The sequence below is a fragment of the Scylla paramamosain genome, chromosome 3 (genome assembly GCF_035594125.1).
Source record: "Scylla paramamosain isolate STU-SP2022 chromosome 3, ASM3559412v1, whole genome shotgun sequence".
In the NCBI taxonomy this organism is placed as follows: Eukaryota; Metazoa; Arthropoda; class Malacostraca; order Decapoda; family Portunidae; genus Scylla; species Scylla paramamosain.
Genome location: NC_087153.1, coordinates 9217821 through 9232500, shown reverse-complemented (window position 1 = coordinate 9232500; position 14680 = coordinate 9217821). Strand labels below are relative to the sequence as shown.

Here is a 14680-nt window from a genome sequence, read left to right as displayed (position 1 = left end):
CTTTACTGGCGGTGAAGGCAATAAATATAATTATTGCCAGTATGCTACTTATCATGTTATTATCTTGCTATCATTGTTTTTATTCCAGTTCCCATTTGTTGCTCTTACTACGGCCGGGTTACCTGCCAATGGGCAAGGCTCAGTAAGGTCTCTATGTATTATTGCAGTTTATTTCTTTAAGGGTGATCATTATATGCCAGTAATTATTATCCTGTTATTATTGTTTTTTATTCCAGTTCCGGTCGTTGGTCTTACTGCGTCTTGGGTTATCTTGAAGGGGAAGCACGAGAAAGGCTCAGTAAAGTGTATATATATATATATATATATATATATATATATATATATATATATATATATATATATATATATATATATATATATATATATATATATATATATATATCCAACTATTATTGTTCTTACTCTGGTTGTCAGTTGGACTTACTGCGTCTTGGGTTATCTATCACTACTACCTGAGAGGGAAGCAGCACAGGCCTCAGTACGGTCCATTTGACATACACCACCTTGCACAACCACTTTCCGCACCCTCCGCGGTCCACGCACAAAAAGACCTCAACAGTGCGTGCGCTGAGGACCTTGACGAGCATGTAAATCAATAAACAGGCAAGTTTTTATATGGAAAGTCTTAGCAAACCAACACACAGGTAAATAAAATAAGTAATTTTAAATTTTAAAACAATATCATATTATAAAAATATATATATATATATATATATATATATATATATATATATATATATATATATATATATATATATATATATATATATATATATATATATATATACGTATATAAATATATAAATCGATACTCCTTTTCCAAATTCAACACTTCTTATGTCTATGAAATGAATAATTTTATACACTAAGTAAATAAAACAAAACGTAAAGACAAATTTTAAATAATTTACATAAACTATTTTCTTTATACACTAAGTAAATTAAAACCATTATAAGACCAATACTACACTGCTTTACAATATAACACACACACACACAAACACACACAACAGGCTGAATTATTTTCAATACTGCCTGCGCCTTCCCCAGAGTGCGCCGTAACAAGAGACACTGAGCAGCGTGGCGTCTTAGCAAGCAAGGAACAGCCGTCGGATGTCTGGTGGCTGGCTGACGAGACACCCATCCACCCATACAGCCATCCGCCTATCCACCCATTTCGTCCAGCCCCTTCCAGTCCCCTCTTCTCCCGTGCCACCATCCCATCGGCTTGAACTGTAGCTCCAGGCTTCACAGGTCACTAGCCCCTATTCAGAAACGCTTTGCTCTCTCACCACGATTATTTTCAAAGGCCACAGAAATTATTAGCCGGGTTTTCAAGAGTCTTTCTCCTGTTAATAATGTTGAAATATTGTTAATCTGTCACTGTAACGGTAAAAAAAAAAACACTTAAAACCCGTGTCACTTCAACTAGAGGCTTTTGAATGTAGTCGAGGTGCGGCGCAGAGTGTTTCAGAGTATGGTCCACTGTCCAGCTGACCTCACATGGAAACAGCGGAGGGGCGAGGCGGGCAGGATGCATGGCGCGGAGAGGCAGGCCAAGAGGAAGGGAACCATAGCACAGCATCCTGTCTCTACGGTGGGCTGGGTAACTAACTCTTCGCTTGTACGGTGTTTGTAGCAGGGTAAAATACTACAGCGAATAAATAAAAAGTTGTACAGTAAAGGGTGTTACTGAGAGCCTTATCTGTGCGGCGTTTTTTGTGAGCAGCACTGTATGTGGCGCTAACCGACATAGATAAAAGAATAATAAAAATATACTAAATAAAAGTATACTAACCGACTTAAAAAAGTATACATACACATACACACATACGTACATAAAACAAATAATTATAATAACAATGACAGCGTAATTTTACTTTTATCGAAGGAAATGCTGAGTTTCCAATATATATATATATATATATATATATATATATATATATATATATATATATATATATATATATATATATATATATATATATATATATATATTCTTTTTTTCTGTAAATTAAAAACATTAAGGAAGCGCATATCCTTCACACGCCAATAAATACATAAATAAATATACACACAAATTGGTAAAAATTAAAAAATTCAATATTTTCTTCGTCTTCACCTTCATCCCACTTCTGTAAGGAGTCACTTTCTTTTGCAAAGCTTTTGTCTAACTTTCCCTTTCTTTTGTATTACATGGGTGGGTAATTTGTATCTCTTAATACATCATTTCCCCGCGAGGAGTGAAGGACAAACATTAAAAATAAAACCAGCGGGTGAGTCACCAGGAGTGTTACACTTGCACAGGTGTTAAGGTACGTCTGGCGGCCAGGTGAACACAGCCAGCATGATCAGCCTGACCCTGCATGCAGCAAGGTACACCTCAACGCGCCTCCCTTACTAGCATGTCTCCCTTAGCTAGCCTGTCCTCGCCTTCTTTACCAACGCGTATCTTTCCTTCACCTGTCCTCGCCTCCCTTACCTGTACCTCCCTTACCAGCGTCTCCTTTTCCTTAACCTGTCCCCGACTTCCCTCATCTGTCCTCGTTCCCCTTACCTTTTTCTTTCTTACCGACATGTTTCCCTTTCCCTAACCTCTCCTCATCTTCCCTCACCTCCCCTCGCCTCACCTACCTTCTCTCACTTGCCGTCGCCTCACCCACCGCCAACAGCACAACACGGTATAATCACCACCACACACACACACACACACACACACACACACACACACACACACACACACACACACATCGCAAGAACCGCCGCGCCCTGATGGTCATCGTTCTTTTTCCTAACTCTTATCCTTTTTAATACAAGAAGACCAGCAGAGATTACAACAATTTGGGGGAAAAAAAAGACCGCTAATTTCTCTCTCTTTCCCCAAGAAAACAAAAAAAAGAGAGGAAAATGAGACACAAGACCGTCTTTTCCGGGTCGCATCACCGATTACCCTTTCCCTCCTCTTCCTTTCTCTCCTCCTCTACCATTATCAAGTTCTCAAGCGCGGCAGCAGGAGGGATACTTGGTTACTTCGAACTGGCAAACTTAGGAATGAAACCTGTACTGACTTCCAAAATTAAAAGGACGCAGAACTACCACCAGAGAGAGGGAAGGGAGTCTGGGGAGGGAATGGTGGAGTGGGGTGGTCTTGAGAAGGAGGAAGAAGAGGAGAAGGAAGAGAAAAAAAGGAGATGAAGGATAAAGAAAATGAGGACGAAGATAAAGAGGAAGAGCAACCGCAACAACAACAACAAACAAGAAGAAGGAGAATGAGAATAACAACAAGGAGGAGGAGGAAGAGGAGGAGGAGGAGGAAGAGGAGGAGGAGGAAGAGGAAGAAGAAGAGGAGGAAGAGGAGAGGGAGGAAGGGACACAAGAGGACGAAAGGTGTGGGAGGCGGCAGTTTCCTACACACACACACACACACACACACACACACACACACACACACACACACACACACACACACACACACACACGCACGCACGCACAGACTTGATCCTCGCAGACACAACACAAAGCAACGCATCGCTCACTTCCTCCTTGGGTAGTCATGCAATTGAATCATCCTCCGATTGATGAAAACTGCAGAACACGCACAGCCAAGGGTTGCGCAGGGACGTGACGAGGCGCTGCGCTTCCCTAGGTATTTGTTTACTTCTTTTTTTTTTTTCGCGCAGTCCCAGGGAGTCTTTAGCTTTACGATCGCGGCAAGGGCAAGGCGGTAATCAGCGAGGCGGTAGTGGACACAGATGATCATTTCAACACGCAATACTGGGCTATCAGTGAGTCAACATTTCTCCGCCATGATTGCACCGGCCCCACACACACACACACACACACACACACACACACACACACACATGCACGCACGCACGTTCAAGGCCATGCAAGACCGTGGGGAAACTCCTAAAACATTACACGTCTGCAAATTTCTTGGCTCACGGATCCTGACAATCGCTGCTCCCAGTAAGATAATGCCGAGGGATAACACACAAGGAGTCCCGCGATTTGATTCCCACGGGGGGAAAGAACCGCGGCGCCAACAAACTCCCAGTTGTCTCGATCCGCGATAAGTGTTAGAATCACTTCCGGCTGGAGAAAACAGAGACGAATAATCTCAAATAGTTTTGGATAGTTTCTTTTCCTTCCAGTACCGCCAGTGTGACGTCCCAGTGCACAGCAGCGGGCCGGTGAGTCGCCAGGTAAGGAGGAATGATGCGCCATAACCTTGCCTCGTCAAACACACGTAACATGAGAATCGTGTTTAGCCGCCATAAAACGGAAACTCCAGCTTGCACCAAGCACGGGACGCGAGGGAAGGCACCGGCATGATCCCACCGCCGGCAAGCTTTCATCCATTCACTGCTGGACACCGAGAATTATAATTATCAGTTGTTTCTAATGGAGGAAATAGAAACCCCCGACCTACACCAAGCACAGGACGTGTGGGAAGGCACCGGCATGACCCCAACACCAGCCAGCATTAACCTATTCAACACTAGACACAATTTTCTAGCCAATCGCTTATAAGTCTATACTAATGGAGTAAAAATCGGATATAACTGTTGCAGGAGTAAATCTATAACGTTCAACCTTCACCAAACACAGGACGCGCGGGAAGGCACCGTCATGACAACGTCAAGCATAGGAAAAGCACCGTCACAACCCTGTAGCACCGGCCAGCATTCATTTGTTTAGTACTGAACAGTTTTTCTTTTAATTCAATCGCTTGTAACTTGATGGTAATGGAGTAAATCGGATAGAACTGCGTTGCATGATTGATTTCATTTATAAACTCTTTGATAAGCCGAAGTGTCATCATCGTTAACTTGATGAAATCCTGCAATGACGTGTCCCTACAATATTATAAAGTTCATATCATGATATTGAAATGGTTAAGAAATAGTAGATGTGTAGATTAAATTTGTACAAGGACTACCTTCTGGTAGCTTTCCTTATGTTCGCACGCTCTTAAGACACTCAAGACAATAAGATGTTGACGCCGTGATATTAAAAGTGTTAAGAGTAAGGTACGTAGATGACTTTCATCTATACATGGACTGCATTCCTTTAAGCTTCTTGTACTCTGCTCTTATGTATGAGACTCTACAAGACGAAGAAGGCAAGTCTACATCTGCGCATGCACTCAGGATATCTGGTACTCTCTAACTCACACATCAATTACCCCCTACTGCTTCATGACAGCCACTCACCATGCTTGTTCTGCAAGAGTGAGTCAGAGCGGTACTAAACTGGCTCAGCTATATTCGTGGCTGTAAGTGAATGGCAGTGCGCTCCTGGTAAACAACCCAGGTAACTAGACCAGACCGTGACTGGTGGCTATGCAGGTGTGAAACGTTGTGTCTTATGCTGGATGGTGAAGAGGCAAGACTGCTTCGTGTGTTACATAATCTCCTTCTATTTTTGACATCTGTTATGTGTGTATTCTTGGGATTTTAGCATTTGCCGATATAAAAATTTCTACTGGCATTGTTTAGTTTTCTTGCGTGTTAGTCCCTGCTTTGGGCTACATATTGGATTTTATGTGCGCATGCAAGTTTTTTTTTTTTTTCAGTAAAATGTGAATATATCGTTTTGCTTTAGATGATTTAAAATATTGTGACATTTTTTTTTTCCTTTGTAGTATGTGGTGAATAAATTTATCTATCTATCTATCTACTTGCCTACCAATCTATCTACGCGAAGGAAGATCGCGTCCCTCGCCACTTAGTATATTAGTATGGGGGTCTCGCGTGCACATCACCTCCCTTACCTACTCTAGTGTATGCGTGAAGGAAGGTAACGTCCCGTGCTGTCTGGTATAGAAACAAGGGCGGCTCATGCACACCACCACTCCTAGCTACTCCGGTGCATGTGTGAAGGAACGCTATGTCGTGCACCGCCTGTATACAAGTGTGGGCGTCTCGTACACACCACCTCCCTTAACCTTCTATTTTCACTGTTGCTGAGGATTTACTGTAACCTTTCCATGCTAAAAATTCCCTCGTCTTGCTTTGCACTACCTTACTATGCAGGCTATCTTCAACTTTCCTGGAATAAACTGACGCGATCGATACAATATTACCTCAGAGACATTTTAATGCGTTACGATTCAAACATATGTATGCTAAAAAAAAAAAAAAATAGCAGTCTTGCTTGCGACTGTTATATATATACACACACGCGATCTTCAACTTCCTAGAATACACATACACCTGCTCGACACAACGCTGTTTCAAAAACAATTTAATATTTTACGAAACAAATATACGTAGAAACAACTTAATACTTTACGAAAAAAATATACGTATGCTAAAAATTTACTCGTCTTAGTTTCCACCACCTAACTATAAACGCCATCTTCAACTTTCCTGGAAGAAAGTGACACCTGATCGACATAATGTTATATCAGAGACAATTAAAACTTTACGACAAAATGTACGTATGCTAGCAACATGCACCGCTCTAATCGCAGAATATATATCGTTTATCTGGGAGTCAAGGCAAGGCGATAGGCAAAGACACAATCCCGGACATCATAAGACATTTTGAGCAGCATCAAGATAACGACTCTGCATTAGGAAAGCCTTCGTTATGTATTCCCTTGGGCGCACCTGAGCTTGCCTCCCTCATACATAACAAGTCAAGGTCTCCGCTAGAACGAGCCTCAGTAGTTCTTCAGCCAGCGAAACATGAATGCACCGTGAAGATATTAGGGCGTAATTATCAGTTCAATATTATCAAACACTTGTCTTCTTGTAAGGATTATACTTCAAGGGCCACAGAGATAATCATCCATTCATTTTATTTTTTTAATTCTTTAACCACTCATGATACAGAACCATTAGCACAGATGAAGATACGAGAGCGTAACCTCTATTCCATTTGTAAACACTTGTATTCTCATCAGGACTATATTTTAAAGGTCACGGATATGATCAGTCACTTTCTCATGAGTGCTTCTCCCTATCGCTGATGCAGAATCCTTGTTAAACACACAAATGAAGATACGAGAACGTAACTTTTAGTCCCATTATAGAAGCTTGCAAACTCTCATCAGGACTATATTTCAAAGGCCACAGGGATAATTAGTCAGCTTCTCATGAGTGTTTTCACCGCTGATGATACATAATCCTTATTAAACTCCAATTTGAATCATGAAAACACCCTTGAACATCACGAAATATTTTGAGAGCACAATTTTTCGAATCCTACTAAGATGGTCAGCCAAGTTCTCATACGTGTTTTCTCCGCTCATGATACAGAATCTTTGTTAAACTACACCTTAAATCATAAAAACCCCCATGAAAACCCCCAGTAACTTCCACAATAAAATATTAAGAAGTACTAAAGACATCACACTCGAAGTTTAGAGAATACGGTCCATGAAAACCCCCCAATAATTTCCACTACAGCCTGTTAAGAAGTACCATAGGGACACCACGTGGTAAACTGAGAGAATACGGTTCTTCAAACTATCCTTCAGCGCTAATGACAAAATGAATTAGATCACCTGGTAACCCTATATATATATATATATATATATATATATATATATATATATATATATATATATGCTGATGTTCCTCTTGGTATGGCCTGCCTGCCTCCGCCACCAGCGTCGCAGCCCCACCCAGGCACATGCGTGTGAGTAAACTTGCTAATTGGCTTCACTGACCTCGCTTCATAAATGCGGCGCGTCTTTCTCTCACAAAACTTCGCTCACATGTGCTGCAGTATTTTTCATACCTCATATCATATCTTCGTATCTCCTCTGTTTTTTTTTTTTTTTTTTTTCAGGTTCACATTTCAAAGAGCAATGTCTTTCTCTTTAAGTCTGACAGGGTTTGTCAGTTTCCTCTTTTTATTATTATTTAGAAGGTAATTTTTCCGTCCAACTCTCTCTCTCTCTCTCTCTCTCTCTCTCTCTCTCTCTCTCTCTCTCTCTCTCTCTCTCTCTCTCTCTCTCTCTCTCTCTCTCCTTCAGCCAGTTTCACACGTGCATTTAGAGTAATTCTGACCTTCCTACCTATCTATCTGCACACACACACACACACACACACACAGTCCTGATGATTATGAAGTCGAGTGATTTGGCGCATTTATTTTTTACCTCAATCTTAAGTTCGCTGATCTGTTTATACTTCTTACAAAAACTAACCACTGTACGATTCCGAACAACACAGAAAAGTTCGGGCTGAGAGAGAAACGATAAATATAAATGAAGAAAAGAGATTGCGGTAAGCCAGACCAAGACTTCACCAAGGACAGGAATCTTTTTGAGGACACAATGAAAGAAAAAGATTTAGGATACAGATTTTCTTTCCTCCTAAGCGTCACACTCACTGTAATTTAGTATAATTCTTAGTAAGCTCTTTATTCACTCCCTAGGGACACAATGACTACAAGTCTTGCTAAGCTCTTTACTCGCTCTCCCTCACTCTCCAAAACTGATATTTCTCTTCCTCCTTACTAGATATCGCACACTCTATAATTTATTAATAAGGTCTTTATTTTCTCTTTCATCTAAGCACATAATGAAAAATACACCTCTAATACAGCTATCTTTCTTCCCCCTTACTAAGCGTCACACACACATTGTAACTTTGTATAACTCTAAGAACTTCATTATTCGCCCTCTCATCACTTAAGAATAATGAAAAATACACTTCCAATACAAATCTTTCTTTTCCTCCTTACTAAGCGCCATACACTCACTATAACTGCCTATAGCTTACTAAGCTCAATACACACACACACTCTCTCTCTCTCTCTCTCTCTCTCTCTCTTCCGGAAGACGCCACAAGCAACACACACACACACACACACACACACACACACACACACACACACACACACACACACACACACACCATAACCAGCCACAGTAAACAGCAAAGACAAATTGGCAACACTGATCATTTTCTTAACGCATTTCTACTCCCGCTTGGCGTCCTCTCAGTGACAGGGAAGAGACAACAGCTATTAAGACACGTCAGGGGAAACGAATGAGATAAAGGGCTTGAATATTGCTTGGTAAGAGAGAGAGAGAGAGAGAGAGAGAGAGAGAGAGAGAGAGAGAGAGAGAGAGAGAGAGAGTGACGGTGGTAAAAGGTGAAATTCCACTAAGGAATGTGCACAAAATAGGTGACTGTTAAGACCGAGATGAGGATATTAAAGGAAACCCGCCAAGTTACAACACCAGCTCGTGCTAAATCACAAACTACTCCCAGCCCGGTGCACCCTTTCCTCCCCCTCGCCCTCATGCCTATCCTCCCCTACCACTTTCCATTACTACCATTACTATTACTCCTGTTACCTGCACATCATCACTTTCGCCAGTCAGTCACAATCACTTAACCTCGTCCGGTCCTGCCCATTACCATCATTTTTTTTTTTTCTTAAGTATTGAGAGCGCTGAAGTTTGAGTCGCTTCAGTTGTCATTCCTAAAAAGCAAATGTGTGTGTGTGTGTGTGTTTGTGTGTGTGTGTGTGTGTGTGTGTGTGTGTGTGTGTGTGTGTGTGTGTGTGTGTGTGTGTGTGTGTGTCAGTCGCTGTCGCCACGCCCATCCCGATGCCGGCTGCTTTGTCCCAAGATGTCCTACCCTAATGCTCATGCCTGTGTTCTCTCTTTCAGCAACGAGGAATTCTTAGCTTTTTCGTCTCTATTCATACTCTTATTTCAAAAGACAATGCAGCAAGGGTGATCGATTATTGAATACGTATTTATTTAATGAAGTTTATTCTTTGCGTAAGAAAATGCGTACTGTCACTCAGACGAAATAATGTTTACTCTTTGACAATGATGACTTAGCTTTTAAGTCTTTATTTATACTCTAATTACAGGAGGTAACACAGCAAAGGTGATCGATTATTTACTAAAGTTTTATTTGATGTTTATTTTCTGCTTAGAAAAAAAAATGCGCTGGGTTACTTAGATTAAACAACGCCCTCTTATCTGTATCTATTCTTTGACTATGATGGCTTCTTAGCGCCTTTTGTTTCTAGATTTATATTTCAATTTCCAAAGATAACATAGTGAAGGTGATGGATTTTCAGTAGTTTTAGAATTATGTTCTTTATTTTTTTTGTTAGGGATACTGTTTAGTGCTTTTCAGATGAAATAATGCCCTCTTACTGGTGTTTATTCTTTACTGGTGTTTATTCTTTAACTACAGCGACTTCCTAGCGTCTTTATACTTTAACCGGAAAAGTTATCGATATTCAGTAAAGGTTTAGTATTGCCCTTTGTTTTTATTTATTTATTTATTTATTTATTTTAATTATTTATTATTTATTTTTTTTTTTTTGTTTGTGAATCCTGCGTAAGGTTACTAAGATGAAATAATAAATCTCACCAGCAGCAGTAGTTTCTCAAGGATTAGTATCAGCTTGGCCCTGGCACTGCAGTATGACGCGAGGCACCCTGACGGAGGCACCCTCAAGGAGCCTCCCTGAGTGACACTTGGCCTGCTATATCACGCTCAGATCCTCCTCCCTCTTTCGCCCTGCTACTGTCCTGCCTCTGCCTGCAAGTCACCGTGTGCTACTTTCCTAACCACGTTTTATGCTGATGTCCTAACATTGGTGGGTGAGGCAAGTCCTTTTCTCTACAGTCCTCAGTTTTCAGCCTTCAGCCACCATGGTTACCAATCCCTCACCCAAGCATTATCTTACCAAAACATTGCCCTACCAAACTCTACACCACTAACTCTGCCCAACTAAACTCTGTTCTACCAAACACTGCCACACCAAACACTACCTCACCAACTCTGTCCAACCAAACTCTTTTACATCAACGCTGCCCACCAAGCTGCCCCATCAAGCCCTCTTCTGCAGCCTCCCACCACCTCCTCAGCCTCCTGCCACGCCCACACGCCAGCACATCCACCGGCTCATGCCCAAGTTATTTCTTAGTTCCTCGTCTCGTTTAAAAATTATTGTAGCGACATACAGAACGTAGTAAAAGGAGTATTACTGATAATAACTATCTTGTTATTGATTGATAATAACAAGCAGATAAGAATGATGATATTAAGAGTTATCAATAAAACATTATTTATTTATTTGATAAGAAAAACAGAAATGATGATGACGATGATGACAACGACAAATATTTATTAATAAATAAAAATAAGTTAGAACTCGTAAAAATACCGATGTGTCCCAGGAAATTTTTTTTCCACCAAGCCACCTGCCACCCCCTAAAGGTTTCGCGGCGGCGGACGAAGGAGAGGCAGTGAGAGAGGGAGAGAAAAAAATAAATGTACAAGACTGGCTCAAGGTTGTGGTCACATTAAATTTAAGTTGAGGTTGGTCAGTAGCGGGGAGCCTTCCTGCCATATCTATCAGTGTGTGTGTGTGTGTGTGTGTGTGTGTGTGTGTGTGTGTGTGTGTGTGTGTGTGTGTGTGTGTGTGTGTTTATTTACATCGTTGTAATATGCAATGTACAAATACACTCTGTCCCATCTTCGTATCTATAATTCAGTACTTTTATTTACTTCTAATTGCTGCAGTACATTCCTCGTCTCACCACCACTTTTTGTAATCTAATCCAGTTACCTATATTTTTATGGAGGAAGATGCATTTTTTTATACTATTTAAACCTTCCCTTTCCTCAACTTTTTCCCGTGTGTGTGTGTGTGTGTGTGTGTGTATGTGTGTGTGTGTGTGTGTGTGTGTGTGTGTGTGTGTGTGTGTGTGTGTGTGTGTGTGTGTGTGTGTACCTAAGTGTGTGTGTGTGTGTGTGTGTGTGTGTGTGTGTGTGTGTGTGTGTGTGTGTGTGTGTGTGTGTGTGTGTGTGTGTGTGCGCGCGCGCTCGCGTATGAGAGAAACTACTAATTACTGCCGCTTCTTCGTCCTACATTACTTAAAAGCACTCACACATCTCTCTCACACACAACAAACACGCAATCAATGCACAGACTAACACCAAACAGCAAAGAAATCGCAAGGAAAACACGGGAGCAGCGATCATGTAAAGGGAGGTGATGGACGGGGCTGAGCGGAGGTAAACACCGCCCACCGGCCGGACAGGTGAGCACTGCCATGGCATGGCACCCAGGCACTGTAGCCATGCGCCCCTTTACCGCTCCCTCTCTCCCCCCTCCCGCTTTAATATCAGTCTTCAAGGTCACTGGGGGAGCTGAGTTCTACGGCGGAGTATGGAATGGCTTTCTATGTATCTCTCGCTCAAGTCAACGTGTCTGTACCAGGTGCCGCCCTCACGCCCCACATTCCCGCCAGCATCACAAGCACGGCGGTTGTGTCGCAATACTTGAGGAAAACTTTCTGGGCGGGAGTGAGGGAGTGCTAGTGGCCACCACTGTGTGTGTTCTTACCTCGAAAACTTCTGATCTCCTCCCATGTCGGCTGTTGACGTGCTGGGCTCCGGGTCCAGCTGGCTTGAGGTGTTGTTACTCCTGTCAGCGCCACCACCACCACCACTACCACCACCACTGCATTGGTCTGCACCCTTGTGATGAGTACTATCTCCCGAGTGTCCCTTCATCAAACTCATCACTACAGCTTCACTTGTAACACTCCATCACTTCACAGCAACAAACTTCGGACGAGGCCGAGAAATGATCTCTTGCGGAGCACTGGAGACAGTGGACAGTCTTTATATCCATCGGTAGACTGTTTCCGGACAGCTGTACGTGTAGGTAGCGAGGCACAAGGAAGAGGGAAAGCAGTACATGCTTTGCAGCCGCTGGTCCTACCTCAACTAACCTAGTGCCGTGCGGCTGCTGGTAGCCTCGTGACATCACATGCTACACCACCACATTTTTCGCGGCGTTTTACTTTCGCTGCCGGCGCCCACGCTCCACCTTCAATATTACACTGCTTTCACCTCATTCCCCTCATTCTCCCCCAACCCTGTGATACTCTTCTAGCTTTCCTGATCGATGAGTGCGTTGTGTCGGTTTATATTGACTTTAACAGAACATCAGTCTATATTTTTGTGAAGTGCGCATGTGCAAGATGTTCTAAACTCTGTGCTAGCATAAATGACAGCGGGACCAGTTTTGACGGGGAGAATGGTGCAGGATTAAAACGCCTGGGTAATGACACAACAGCTACATCCCGATCCCCGGGTATAACAGAGAGTTTGGCCATTCACTGCAGGGAGTTAAAGTGAAGGCGGCAACTGAAGCCTTGACTTAGAGATGAGTAAGTGCGGCGCTTTACGCTCACACGACTTCATGTGTTGAGAGAGACACGCACACACCCACAGAGAGAGAGAGAGAGAGAGAGAGAGAGAGAGAGAGATGCACACTGCACACAACCACCACAATCTATCGCGCATTTTCACTCTTCCCTCTGCCCCGCCCCTCCCGGCCCCGTCCCGCCCCGCCCCGGCCCGCCCCGCCGCCTGCCTCCTGCCCCACTCTCACTATGCTGAGCCAAGAACCAAGTTGCAGAGTGCCAGGTACCAACCAGGCCCCGCGGCACCACTATTTCTGGGGACCATTTTCCTTCCCACACGATTTAATGCTGGACATTGGCTACGCGAAAGAGGCTGAGGTGTTGTTGGTGGTGGTGGTGGGGGTGATGATTGTGCAGGTGGTGAAGTTAGGCAAAGGTGTTAGGAGTCATGTTGGTGGTGAGTGGCAAGGAGTGACTATGATGGTGGTGGTGGTGGTGGTGGTGGTGGTAATAGAGGTGCTAAGGGGATGGGGTGGGGGGACGGAGAGAAAGATACAGTGATGGTTCTGGTGGGGGAGGTTATGGAGAGAGAGAGAGAGAGAGAGAGAGAGAGAGAGAGAGAGAGAGAGAGAGAGAGAGAGAGAGAGGGTCAGGGTCGCGGGAGTGGCGGTGGAGGTGGTGGTAAGGGGTAGGTCAGGGAGTGAGAGAGGCAGCGGTGCGGAATTAAAGAGGAATGAAGGAAATGTACGTAACTTACTAAGCTTGATAATACTGAAAAGCAGGCTGGATACGAACTGATAGAAAGACTCTGACCACACACACACACACACACACACACACACACACACACGTAAATGCACACACCCTTCCCCCCTAACCTAGGTCAAGCCAGCTGATTTTGGGGTTCCTCCTCCACGCTGTTGCCAAGTCAAATGCATACATTCATGACTGCAAAAAGGGAACGCCTCAATGGCGCCCGAGAGAAAAGAAGCTCAATGGTCAATGCATGGAGGGTAATGCGTTTTCCTTCCTGTGAAATTTGGTCTGGAGGGAGGAGGGCTTAAAGAGGAAGAAAGAGAGGAGGCCGGGGGAGAGAGCACCGGCGCGGCGAGGCGGCCGGCGCGACAGTCTCGTCCCTAGTACATCCTCTTTATAGATCGTAGTGCACGGTTGCCAGGAGGAGATGAGGAGTAGAGGAGTGGAGGAGGAAGATGTCCAAGCACGGACGAGATGCGGGTACTGGACGCAGACGAGAAAGGTGATAATGAAGGGTGGAATGATGATGATAATGATGACAATGATGATAATGATGATAATAATAATAATAATAATAATAATAATAATAATAATAACAATAATAATAATAATAATAATAACAGTAATAAAAATAACAACAACAACAACAATAACCATAACAACCACAATAACAACAACTACAACGACAACAAAACTCCTCTTCACTTCCATCACTTCCCCTAACCCAACTCCAATGTGTGTTTACTTTTC

The 14680-nt window shown here is 43.1% G+C and overlaps 1 protein-coding gene across 1 annotated transcript in view; it reads right to left on the bottom strand.

The window, feature by feature from the left end:
* Positions 1-13357, bottom strand: part of LOC135090045 (circadian locomoter output cycles protein kaput-like) — a 178270-nt gene extending 164913 nt beyond the window's left edge. The window contains exon 1 of the mRNA XM_063986313.1: positions 12367-13357. The gene's annotated coding sequence lies outside the window, so the exon portion shown is untranslated. The remainder of the gene's footprint in view (positions 1-12366) is intronic.
* Positions 13358-14680: the final 1323 nt, after the last annotated feature.